Genomic DNA, 9,636 nt, shown 5'->3' with positions numbered 1-9,636 from the left:
GGGGAGGGCGGCGGCGGGCGCGGGGCGAGCGGTCCCGGCGCGCCCCCGCCCACCCGGGGGCCGGCACTGAAGGGGCGGTGCCGCTGCCCGGGCACAGGTGCGGCGGCGGCGGCGGTGTCGGTGTCGCGGGCGGGTGCGGAGCGCCCTCCTCCCGGCGGCGCCCGGTGGGGGATGTGCCAGCCGCCGGGGGCGCGCCGCCCGTGGGAAGCGCGCTCCTAACGCCACCTGGGCGCCGCGGGGAGCGCTCGGCGCGGAGCGGGCGGTGTGGGGTCGCCGGGAGCCGGGCAGGTAGGAAGGAGGAGAAACGCCGGTTCGAGAGGGTCTAGGGGGCTTTTTTTTGTTTGTCCTCTCTTGCGTGCGCTGTGCCAGCGGTGGGTAGCGGCGTGCGGCGCCGCCCGGGCCGGCAGCGCGGCGGAATTCCCCGCGGGGAAAGTTGCGGACACGGTCCCTGCGGCGGGGTGGGTGAGGAGCCGTAGGACTCTCTGCCCGCTGTTCCCTGTCCTCCCGGGGTGGGGGAGTCAGGCGGTCGCAGCGGCGGCGGCCGCCGGAGGGCTCCGCGGAGCGCGGTGGGGCTGCCCCGCTCCCCGCGGGGCTCGGCGGAGCGGCCGCTCCCGGGGAGCGCTGCGCCCCTCGAGCAGCACCGCGAGGTGCCCGTGGGCTCGTCCTTCTCTGAGTCGGAGTGGTCGGGGGCCGCCGCCGCACAGCGCGGCGTCTTGTCTTGCGGCGGCTCGCCCCGGAGCCCCGGGGCAGCGCTCGACGTGCCGCCGGCTGTCGGGCAGGTCGGGCGGGGGCAGTGCGGGGGCGCGCAGCGCTGAGCGGCCTCCCCGAGGGCAGTCACTGACCGTCCCCGCGACTGTGAGCGGTGTCCGCTCCTTTCTGGATCCAACGGGTATCGCGCACCGGAGTGCGGGCTGGAGTTTGGGAAGGTAGCGGGGGGTAGGGTGTGCTCTGCCAGCGCACCCACGGGAGTGTCTGAAGCAGAGCCCGAGTATTTGCTTAAAACCATAACTGGTAGTATTCCATTCGCTGTATAAGTCTTGGGGCAGAGAAGCCCCAATGGACTCGTGTGAAGGGCTATGGATCCACTCGTGCGGGTTTTCTTACTGATTAACTGGCTTCTGATTGTCTGGGATTACTTTGGAAAAACGCAAATCCCAGCAAATATCTTTGCTGACCATATATAGAAGTAGTCGCAGACCGAAGAACTATAACTTCGGTATTGCTGACACAGGTTGACAAACTTTAAAAACAACAAACAGAAGTCGGGATATGTCCTGAGGATGTTGCCCAAGTGATGTATTTTCTTGTGTTTACATCCTACATTGACTGAAATATTACTACTTTTTCTTTTTTTGTTTACGTACCTATACACCTCAAAGTTAGTGAATGATATATTGATTTTATTTCGCCTGCCTCTATATTTAATCTGGCAGCGTTTTGTTTACTTAGTTGTATTGGACCAGGACTGCAGTAGGAAATGCTGCTTTTTCCACGTTGGAAGCCTGGTTTGATGGCTTTCAGAAACATGCTTCAGTTTGAAAGCAAGCAGGTCACTCATACAGTAGCAATTTTCCATGGCAATAAAGAAGTAATGCAGGGGTTTCTGATGTTGTGTCTAAAAAAGTTTTCATGTTTTTTGCTCTCTTCTTAAAAAAAAATTAATATAGTTCTCTTATTACCAGAATCTTTTATGTGTATTGCCCCGTAGAGCACTATAAAGACTAAATTTTTCCAGTACTGAATCTCGTTCAGAGTAATGTGTTTTTACGTTGGTGTCCTGTGCATGTTAACAGAGTAACTCCAGCATTAGGAAACCAGAATCAGTTGACTTGAGCTGAAACACTGAAAACAATTTTCTTGGGTTGTTTTGAATGTAGCAGTTTTGCTGGATTTTAGTAACAAAGAAATGAAATGCTCCAGGGATAATCCGTTATGAAATTCATCTGACTTGCTGCCAGCTATATCAAAACATGTTGCAAGTTCTCCTCTTCTACAGATGCACTTTGCCACCAAACCCAGAAATTCAGTCTTTTATCCTTTCCTGTTTCATTCAAAAGAAATGAAACCTAATTTATTACAGAAACTGTCATGAGGTGTAAATTCATCTCATTTTCAAGTAGATGAATAGTAACTTTCTGGAGGGGGCCAGTGGCATACTTTGTGTCATATATCTGTATAATTGTTAAGTGCAGTCCATTTTTCTTTCTGTTATTGCAAAAAATTAATCTTACTCATAGTAATATAGTCTGCATCCAACAGCTTTATACATTTTAGAGTAGAAGCCTCAGTACTTGTTTTCATAGTGAAAACCAGCCATGGCCATATGAAACATCACACAGTTTGGTGTGATGGTGTGATGTGTGGTGCCTTAAATTACAGTTCTAAGTATTAGTATTAAGGAGTAAAATGTCTTGGTTAATTTGTAAGCTGGTGTAAAAAATTGTTGCACTTACTACACTCTTCATTCTAAAGCTATAGTAACTGCTTTAAAACTCTCAAACCTCCCTTTCTTGCATTAGTATTTGGGTTTTAGCCTTAGTGCTATCAGTGTTTTCAGGATCAAATCCTGAAATGTTAAAGAAAATCTTGTGATGACTAAGGTAGAAATTTCTTCTACACAAATACTACAGCATTATGGTTCATATGTCATATATCCTATTCTCTCTGTCTTGATTGTAGCAGACAGCCTAAATGTGTACTTTGTGCCAACAATTCCTGTGCTTACGCAGCATTATGTGACTCAAAAAGAAAGGGGTGCAAAAGGTGCTTGACGCTTGGAAAAAGTCTGAGTAATCTGGATGACCTTAATTAATATTGTTCATTATCATATTACAGCTTGTTTGCCATTAAGAGGAGATGGTGTTCTGAGGATAAGACAAAGTATTTGTGCAATATTTGAAGGCAATGAAAGCTCTGCTCAGTGCATGTAAATGCACGGTTGCTTAGTGTAGTACATGATATGATAGAACAGTTTACTAATATTAATAGTGTCCCTTACTATAATGGCAGATTTTCATTTAGTGAAGATATATAATAAAGCTTTAAAATAAGGAACAGTATGGATAAAAATATGTGGGGAAGGATATGCAGTGCCATCTCAGTATTCTTATCTGTATATAAGTACCATATTTTGTGAATATGTAACAGATATTTAAATGGATCTGTAAGCTCGGAATAAAAAAAAAGAGCCTGGTAACACCAAAAGTAGTCTGTTTTGCAAATCCATTCAACAGTGTTGCTACATTCCCTGTAACTTCACTCTGTGTCTTCAATTGAAGAATATAAATTCTACCAGACTTCACGGCTGCTGTAATGTGTGAAGCTGTCAGTTAGAGATGCTGGGAGAGTGTCCATCACCTACACTTCTAGAAGCCAAAATTGTGCCTCTCAGTCCATCAAGCAGTGTTGTAGCATATACGAGGCTGTGTACCTGATGGTGTTGGTGTGCAAAACATTCTAAATAAATCTAGTATAAGCCTGGTGTGCCATGATTAGACTATGACTTCATGCTCAGAAGTTGTCTTATTTTTCTTTTAAGAGAGGATAAGAGCAGGCTGCAACATTTGCTACTTCTTGTGCCTTGGTTGAGTGCCACTGTAACACAACCTTGTGCATGGAAGCCTGATTAGAGATTCAGTGAGGGCAAAAAGAGAAGGCATTCTCCTGAATGTCAAATGTTGAAATTACTGTGTGTAAGAACGATTAACCCTCTTGCATGTTCTAAGTATGTGGTTTCGTGCTGCAGGCATCTGTTGGTGTAAAGGAGGGTAGGCTTAAGTGAATTCCTTTATTAAATTTGCAAACTGAAGGCATGGTCTTTTCTATGGTTGGAAAATCTTTGGAAAAACAAAAGATGTCAGTTATATTACAAATGATAAATAATCAGTTGCTAGAATGAGAGCTAGAGGCAGCTTGATACTTCTGTAAATTAATCTTGATGGAGATAGTAACAGAGAAATATTTAATAATACAGCTAGGGTATGGATAATCAGAAAATGTTTTCCTGGATACTATTCAAAAATGCAGCCACTTGTCAATACCATTACCTTTCCTTTTCTGTTTTTTGTCCTTTCATTCTAAAGATAGAGTAAACAAAAACCTAACATTTTTTAATTTAGAACACTTTCCTGCAAGCAAATTCAAAGTTTTGTTCATTTACCCAAGTGCAATACTCACTTATAGTCACAGTATCAGAGTCCATGCAGACCAACCGTCTGGTGTATCTCTGTTGTGAGCATTATTCCTAAACTTGATCTCCAGGAAGTTGTGGCTGCTCTGCTAGTTCTTATGGGCATAGTGAATGTGACCAGGGGGTTCAGAATTGTCCAGTTAAATTCAGCAAGTTGATGGAATTGGGCTCTATAATGATCTATATTTCTGGTTATTTTTTCTTTCCCCCTCTGGGTAAGGACTCTGTGTGATGATGTGTAAGGTTAATCTCTCACCATATTTAGATGATAATCTGTCCTTCTGCATTCCCAGTATATCCCCATGGGAAAAAGATTAATTGTGACATACAAAAGCTTGTAATACAAAAGTCAGAAGTTTGTCTCTAACAAACAAATTCATAGAGGACTGAGAAACTTGGAAGGAAGGGATTAAAAAGTGCTTGGAGTTTCTAGTGCATGTCTTTGTATGTACATGACTTCTGTTAAAGAAAATTATCTAATCTCAATGCCAGTGGTTGGTCAAGGGGTTTTGTGCAATGTTGTTTACCTGCTTAGCTCTAGCTGTGTTTGTGTTGAACATTTTGTTCATTACTACCTTATTTGACAGCATTAGGAGCCAGATGCTGAAGGTTCTTCCCGCACCTTTAAGGCTCCATATGATGTATGAAGGGACTCCTTTTCAGGTCAAATGTATAGAGTTGTAACAACATACATTGTCCTGCAGCCTCCTTATTCTTGTATGTCCTTCTCCTAAGCAGAAGATCCTTCCAGCATCTAGGATTAATGGGTTTTGAGAAACCTCAGACTTTCATGCAGGATTGTTGAGAAGCTATCAGCTATAACATCTAAAGGAAATAAACCTGACAGTTTTGAAGGGGAAAAAAATGCTATCTATTATCCACAAGGATTTATAAAAAACCTCCATCATTTCATTATGAAATAAATAAATTTGAGTTCAGTAATTATGTGGGTTTCTAGGAGCAGGAAATACACTATTAAGGCTGTCAAATCGTACATTAAAAAAAAAATCTTACTAAATACATACTGAAGAAGGAAAGTGTTCCACTTCCTTCAACCTTACACTTCAAACAGTTATGCAGAGGCACACTATTCTTTATAGGATTTAAATAGCAAGTCAAGCCTAAAAAAAAAAGGAAAATTCTCTCTGAAACCTTAAATATCTTGTAGAAGGTACTGGGCTGCAACAAAATCAAATAATAAATAATTTGGTGAGATAATTGTAATGTTGTTATAGAATATTAATTACCTCGTTTGGTTTCGTGTGACCTGGAAAACACTTATCCGCTTCATGGCTATTACTCAGGAATGAGAGTAAGCAGGTCATTGTCTTGAATGAACATACTTGCATTCACTAAAAATGCCAAAGAAAGGTCTCTGCAAAGCTCTGTGTCAAGAACAGTGTCAAATCTGCAGAGAAAAGTATTAAATTCCTCTTCCTTATACTAATGTAGAGGATCTTGTCCCACTGGGTGCCATTATGTATGAAAGGAGACATATCCTTGTGATCTTATGGGAATTCCTGAAACACAACAGAGGCTGGCTCTGTCTCGAGGTATTAAGACAGCAATACTCATGCTGCACATACTGAAGCATGAAATATCCATTATGCTTGCTTTGATGGCTGCAAGTTCTATATTGGTCACCTATCATACTGCTTTTTTTGTTTGTTTGGTTTGGTTTTTTATTTTTTTTATTCTTTTTGGGCAGCAGCCTTGTAGCACTTTCCCATATTTCTCTAGTAAAAATTAATAGTACTAATTGCCACTTCTTTTATCATTAATTTCTGAATCAACATGAAGTATTGCTATAGCAACTAATCCTTTCGAACTTCACTGCAGACAATTAGTAAGAGAATTCAATCTCAATATGTAATAAGCACAATAGTAAGAACTATTTAAAGGATTAAGGAGCTTTTAAAGGGAGTAATATAAACACTCAAAACTGTCATGAAAGAACAGAACCTGAAAATTTTCAGAATTATCTTTTTATTGATCATCTCCAGTTGCTATATGAAAGTGCATACTTGTTTCAAACAAAATAATTACAGCACATTGTGTCTCATCAGAGATAAAATACATCACCCTGTGAAATACTCTGTAGATTTTTATCTTTGATAATAATGTTTCAACATAAACTGCTGCATCTTCACTCAAAGTGTAGTTGCTCTTTAGCCCTGAGAGTGGATGTGCAGGAAAACCCTAAGTAGGTTTCAGGATTAGCTGGACAGCAAATAATCCAAATTTATGAAGTCAGAATTAGATAGTGCTTTATCTCTGCTTTTTCACCAGCATCTTTTTTTTTTCCTTCCTTGAAATGGATTGCTATTTGCATTTTACCTTGTCATCTCTCTTGATAACAGACAGACAAGGGAAGTTATCCATAAATGCACACACACATCAGGAGGCATAAGGGGTGTGGAAGATCCAAACACCTGAGGAACATTGGAATAAAAGGGAAATATCTTGCACTGCAAGTCCGTGATTGCTATTATTGGCCGTGATAGATTTTGAGGTAGTGAAAGCTTATAAATCTTTAGGGGGAGCTAGGTTTCTGAGGATGTTGATTGCACTGAAAGAAGGTTGTGTGAGAACGGAGTATAAGGACAGGTGAAGGGTAAGAACAAGAAAACTGTAAATTAAGGAAAAGAAAAAGTCAAAGAAGGGGCAGTGCTTATAGGAGGGAAGTCTGAAAGTAGTGTTGTGGGAGCCTGTACTCTTGCCATACATACAGGACAGAGAAAAGAAGAAGGGGGAACAGTAAAAGACCCAGAAAAAAATGGAATAACATGATTCTAGGTGCTGAGGGGAGAACATACCTGGGGCAGAAATCCTGGGAAGGATGTGACAGTTTCCTGGGGGGGGAAGGGTCATTGTGTGGATTCTTGCTTCACCTTGAGAAGTGGATGGCTTCATAATGGTGCTTCACTGGATGTCAAGACTGCCTCTTCTGTGTATTATTGACATATGTTTCCTTATATGCAGTGCCTCTGACACCCAGCAGACCTTCTGTGGTTACTCTGACCAGACTGTTAACCTTGCAAGTAATAATTGATAGGAGGTAAATGTTGAAAATGAAATTGCACGGAAGGCCACAGCGCTGCAATTTTCTCTTGTCAGAACACCTTTTCTTGAAGAACCCTCCAAAGCTCTCTGCATAATGTCAAATGGTACCATTTTCAAGCAGTCAAAGCTTTAAATTTCCCTTCCACTTGTACCTCCTGGTTGTTCCTTTTAGTAGCATAGTGATATGGCTTTGTTAACTGGGAAATCCTAAAGAAAATACTGCAATAAAAGCTAAAAGAACATTAAAAAATCAATAGTGAAGAAATGCTGAGTATCTTTTACTTACAGGATTCTTGAAAGACGAATGATCCTTGGAATATTTGTGTATGTAAACATTGTTCTAAAATATCTATTGCAGAAAGCTTCTTCTAAGAAGCAAAGTCAATTTAGCAGTGTCTCTTAAGGAGGTATGGAAAAAAAGAGAATTGGAGTCATGTCTTGGACCTGGAGCTGCTGAGAGAAATTCAAGGAGATTTAGATCTAGTAAGGAGGCTTGTAGTGAAGAGTTGTTGATTTCAAATGTCTTTATAATCTTTTTCTGGTCATTGTTTTGTATAAAATTATCTTGTATTTCCTGCAGGAAGTGATGGAAAAAAATTCACTCTTAAAAAAGACATAGATTTTCTCTGGAAGACAAAAAACATTGATCTCTAGTGTCTGGATGCAGAATAAAAAAAAAGGGGCTAAAAAAGAATGACTTCAGAGCAAATGGTGATGAAAGGTCTATGATGAAGGAAATGTGTGTGGAAGAGAAACTTACTGAACTACAACTCAAGGAGTAAAGGATTTTGCTATAGAAAATAGTTGCTAAAAGTAATGCTATACAATGCAAAGGGAACGAATATAAATAGAAAAGCAATGAGAATAATTTGCAGCTCCATTTCTGGAAGCTGCCATTCAGTAGCTACTGGCTAGTGATGACGTGTTAGACAGATGTATTGGTTCTCCTTTTCCTTGGTGTTAAACTGCAGTGTGATATGGGAATATATCAACAAATCTGATGACAGTGTCTGACTTTCCTCTTGATAGATAGTCATAGGTATGTGCCTTGGATTGTCAGGTTTTTCCTTTTCAGTCATACAGCAGTTTTCACTGGAAAAGCATAGTACCTACTAAGACTTCCAAATAAAAATACAAGTGACTGTTACTTTTCCTCCCATTCAATATCTCCATTCAAAAAAACTCAGTTGTTTTGTGAAAGCAACTATATGGAAGGTGAAGATGAACTGTACTTTTCAGAAGTAGCAGACGGTGTTTATACTGTTCAGTACTGAGTCAGTAATTTTCATTCTCACTCAGCTCAATGAAAGCTGTGTTTGTTTACTGAAGGGAATGCTAAAGAGGCAAAAATGTGCAAGCAAGATTGAAAAGAGGTTTATTGGGTTGGCATGGTCAGATTTTGGTAGTAGGAGCACACAGGGGCAGCCTCTGTGTGAAGCTGCTAGAAATTTCTCTTATGTTTGATAAAGCCAGTGCCAGACAGCTCCAAGACAGACCTACTGATGGTCAAGGCTGAGCCCATCAGTGATGTTGGTAGCATCTCTGGGATAACATTCAAGAAGGGAAAAAAGTTACTTTACAGGACGGTAACTCTTCAGATGCCAAGGTCAGTGAAGAAGGAGTGGGAGGAGGTGCTCCAAGCACCAGAGCAGCCTGTGGTGAAGACTGTGGTGAGGTAGGCTGTCCTCCTGCAGCTCATGGGGGTCTGCGGTGGAGCAGAGATCCACCTGCAGGCAGTGGAGGACTCCATGCTGGAGCAGGTAGGTGCCCGAAGGAGGCTGTGACCCTCTGTGAAGCTCATGCTAGAGCAGGCTTCTGGCAGGACCTGTGGAGAGAGGAGCCCACACTGGATCAGGTTTGTGACCTGAAGGGACCCATGCTTAAGCAGTTCGTGAAGCACTACAGTCCATGGGAAGGACTCACTTTGGAGAAGTTGGTAGAGGACTGTCTCTAGTGGGAGGGACTCCATGCTGGAGCAGGGGAAGAGTGTGAGGAGTTCTCCCCTCGAGGAGGAAGGAGCAATTGAGGCAATGTGTGATGAACTGACTGTAGATCCCATTCATGGGGGAAAGGTGTTTTGAAGATTTGGGTTTATTTCTCATTATTCTACTCTGATTTTGATGGGGCAAATTTTCGAACTTATTACCAAAGTGGAGTCTGTTTTTCCCGTCATGGCAATCAGTGAGTGATCTCTCCCTGCCCTTATCTTCAACCGTAGCCTTTTATTTTCTTTCTCCTATTCAGTTGTGGAGGGGAGTGATAGAGCAGCTTTGGAGGCAGCTGGTATCCAGCCAGGGTCAACAAAATGTTTATAAATAATATAATGGCCCATCTTCGCGAACGAAGATTTGGGGAAAGGTCTTTTACCTTTCCAGCCTGCGCAA

At 42.1% G+C, this 9,636-nt stretch overlaps 1 protein-coding gene across 1 annotated transcript in view; it reads left to right on the top strand.

The window, feature by feature from the left end:
* The first annotated feature begins 194 nt into the window (after nucleotides 1-194).
* The window catches only part of CHRM3 (cholinergic receptor muscarinic 3), a 275,139-nt gene continuing 265,697 nt past the window's right edge, over nucleotides 195-9,636 (top strand). Inside the window, exon 1 of the mRNA XM_027684546.1 lies at nucleotides 195-288. The gene's annotated coding sequence lies outside the window, so the exon portion shown is untranslated. The remainder of the gene's footprint in view (nucleotides 289-9,636) is intronic.

The sequence above is a fragment of the Neopelma chrysocephalum genome, unplaced genomic scaffold (genome assembly GCF_003984885.1).
Source record: "Neopelma chrysocephalum unplaced genomic scaffold, ASM398488v2 Primary Assembly neopelma1_23, whole genome shotgun sequence".
Classification (NCBI taxonomy): Eukaryota; Metazoa; Chordata; class Aves; order Passeriformes; family Pipridae; genus Neopelma; species Neopelma chrysocephalum.
This window is presented reverse-complemented; position numbering and strand designations above follow the sequence as displayed.